This window comes from Mauremys reevesii, unplaced genomic scaffold (genome assembly GCF_016161935.1).
Source record: "Mauremys reevesii isolate NIE-2019 unplaced genomic scaffold, ASM1616193v1 Contig102, whole genome shotgun sequence".
NCBI lineage: Eukaryota > Metazoa > Chordata > Testudines > Geoemydidae > Mauremys > Mauremys reevesii.
This window is the reverse complement of record NW_024100719.1, coordinates 73,333-76,591: the sequence shown is the minus strand read 5'-3', so window position 1 is coordinate 76,591 and position 3,259 is coordinate 73,333. Positions and strand designations below refer to the sequence as shown.

General features: G+C 44.6%; 1 long non-coding RNA gene across 1 annotated transcript; it reads right to left on the bottom strand.

The window, feature by feature from the left end:
* Positions 1-414: 414 nt before the first annotated feature.
* LOC120392576 lies at positions 415-2,085 on the bottom strand. The gene is made up of 3 exons (XR_005591732.1): positions 2,027-2,085; positions 1,455-1,589; positions 415-455 (listed from the first exon to the last, which is right to left on the bottom strand). It is a non-coding gene; the product is annotated as an uncharacterized LOC120392576 (long non-coding RNA).
* Between the last annotated feature and the right edge of the window lie 1,174 nt (positions 2,086-3,259).

The following is a 3,259-nucleotide window of genomic DNA, read 5'->3' as shown; positions in this document are numbered from 1 at the left end:
AGACATTTCCCACTCAGCAAAGGAAAGGGATAGGAGAGAATAGGACTATCACTACACAGATAGTAGCAGGATGAGGTTGGGAGGGAGGAAAAGGACTGTTTGCATTGCAAGAAGATGTTAAGAGGAGGAAGAATGGTTGGGGCCTGTTGGTGGTCAGACAAAACCCCATCTTTCCTAAAACAACTGCAGAGAATTTGTCTTGTGAGTGCATTTTTAGAAGGGTGGCAACCGTATTCCATGGCTGCACTCAAAACCTTGTATGTATATGTACATCTACCCACTTGCCCTCCCTCTCCATGTGCACACAGACAAAGAATCCTAATGCTCACTCTCTGGCAGAGGGTCCACTCTCTTCCAGCAAAGCTATGTACTGGCTGTAGATCTGTGCCTCTGACAGACCGGGGGCAGGAAAAGGAAGGTCATTTCTTAAAGACGCCCAGGAGGGAGCACTCATCCTAAAATAAAATGAACGACAAGGAAATATTAGCATCAGGAGCAATTCCCTTCTCTATCTCCTGCTTCCCCATATGATATGATCCATGTTAACAACACCACATGATCCCACCTCCCAGTAAGATCCCTGTTAATCCAATTTCCTTCCGTTTTCCAATGAAAGCTGTATTTTATTAACTAGCAGAAATATCAAAGCCTATTTTGGAAACCCATCTCCTAAGTATCTCAAAGTCTCATATCACGTCATTGGGCGAGAGACTCACTGGTGTTCCTCTCCAATGGCTGCCTAACCCCTCCATGGCCTTCAGCCATCACAGCAGGTGCTTTGTTCCATCACACCTTAGTAACTCAGTCAGAGATTAGGGGCCTATTACAGGAGTGGGTTGCTGCGGTTCTGTGGCCTGCAATGTGCATGAGGTCAGATCACGATGATCCCTTCTGACCTTAACATCTGTGAGCTATTGTTGTTGCTCTTGGTCACAAAGGAGAAAACTCCATCTCATCAGGGAGGAGGTAGGATGTTACTCAGAGGCATTGAATCTTAAGGAATATTCTCCTTACAAGTGATTATTGGGCTCTTTAAAGGAACTGTCTGTTGCTCCTTCCCCAGACTGGACAGTAGAAATGGCTTGATAAAGACCCTGACAACATAGTAGTTGTCTTCCTCACCTTGAGCCTGCCCTACAGTCTACAGTGAAACACAAACAGTGAAACTGTCATCAATCTAGAGATGCGAGTACTTCATTTTCTGTCCCTAACTCCCTTCTTTCTCCTCTTTGAAGAGGAGCCTCATCACTTGAAAAGCGAGTCCAATGCTGAGGGCCTGAGCCCTCCCAGAGTATTTTAAACCCAGACTTGACTGGGGTCTAGGCAGGATAGAGATCTCTGCCTGTGGGAAGTGTTTTTCAATGACTGCTGCATCCACACTTTCCGAATGGTGGGAGTTCGGCTCCCCGAAGTGCTGGATACTCAGGGGAGGAGGAAGCTGATCCCAGAATTACCTGCTGAATGAGGCTTGATATGCCTTTGTGGCATATAAGGAGCCTTCACTGGGCATAAAGAAGGCAGTGAGGGGCCAGAGGGATGCAGCAAATTTTCTGCGGAGATGGGGTCTGGCCCTCAATGGCCCCTTCATCCTAAATAAAATGGAAAAAACAAAATATTAGTAGTGAGTTCCCGATAATAATAATAAAGTATCAATAAGCACAGCAATTTAGGGACAGTGCTAGAAGGAAAACAGTGAAGAGTAGAGGAGCTAAATCATTGCTGACTCTAATATTGAACGGGAAACCCCATTGAAAATAGTGGCTTAATGCACCTTTCAGGTACCTAGAAAAAGGATATTGAGGAATGGGATCTCTGAGAGGAACCCAGACATTCAGCAACACAACAGTCAAGAGATTAAGAAGGAGACATGATTCGTTCTATACTAAGAGCTGCCTGCAGGGTTATCTGGGAAGCTGTCAGCCTCTGTGCCATTCGGAGACTGTTGGCTTAACTATGCGACTTTGACGCTCATCTTTCCCGACCGCCCACACGATATAATGTGTGTAATGCAAAACTCTTTTCTTACCAAGAATCCAGCGTTGATTTCACGTAATCCATCCTCCTCTGATGGTACTCCGATTGTAACTGGATAAAAAGAGACATTCACACTAGACATTAATCAAATTTTCTAGGGAGTTAAACGGCAATCTCTGACAAAAGGAGTAAATTGCCTAGAATAGGAATTGAGGTTCCATCACTGGAGATCTTGAGAAATGACTTAAATTAGTGTATTCTCTATTTTCCACACTGTAGATGATCTTGTAAGAGAGTTCCCTTTCATGTACTTTCTCGATACTGCTTTGCTTTGTACTGAGTTTATTTCTTCAAACCATCAGAAAGGGCTGTGTTTACTTCTGATGGTCCATGGAGAATAGATAAAGAAGAACGGAGATAGTGGAATTGATGGGAGATTCATATAGTGGAGAATCTGAAATGATGTGGGTGGGGGTAGGAGGGGTAGAGTCGATGATCAGCCAAATTCCACCCAAACCTGATCAGCAAGGAAGCTACTCAGGAAAGGGTATGTTTCTCATCATGACTGTCATCTTGTTTTATTATCACTGTACTCTGCAGGAGCAAAATCCATAGATGCTCTGGTGATTGGTAATACATACAAACCTTTGATCACTAGCTAGGGAAGGGATTAGAATCGACATTCGAAGGACTTTCCCCCAGGTGATTATCGCCTCATAAATGACACAGGACAGGAATTTATCCAGCAATGATGTGATTTGTGCAGCTGGGCCTGGTAGTCAAATTGTTTCCATATCTCTCATACAACAGAAATATGGAAATCCTTCTCTTCAGAAGCCCCCAGTGAGCAAGTGTGACAATGGACTGCTCTGCTAGTTCCTTCAGGAGAAGTCCAAAATTAGGCTGGTAGCCCTTGGAAGGCATGTAGCTTCTTTACCCCCACACCAGCTGCTTTTTCAATTCAGTTAATGTCCCACAAAATAAATGACAAACCAGCATTTTCAACCAAGAGTGAAATAACTCCTCTGCCTCGCTGTGGCCGTTAACTCTCCCAGAGCCCTTATGTAAAGAAACGTCATCATATGCAGCCCTAGGGGCTGCATTCCAGCATGTGCTCTTTGACCAGTCCTTTCCCAGATGTACCCATCATGCACCACAGAACTGGAGAATACACAGGGTGCTGCCCTCAGATCATCTAGGAGCTGCCTTAGGTATCTCATGAGTATGTCTGAAATCCCTAACCCAGGAAGCGGGCAGAACTTCTAAAATAGCTACAATTCAGCAA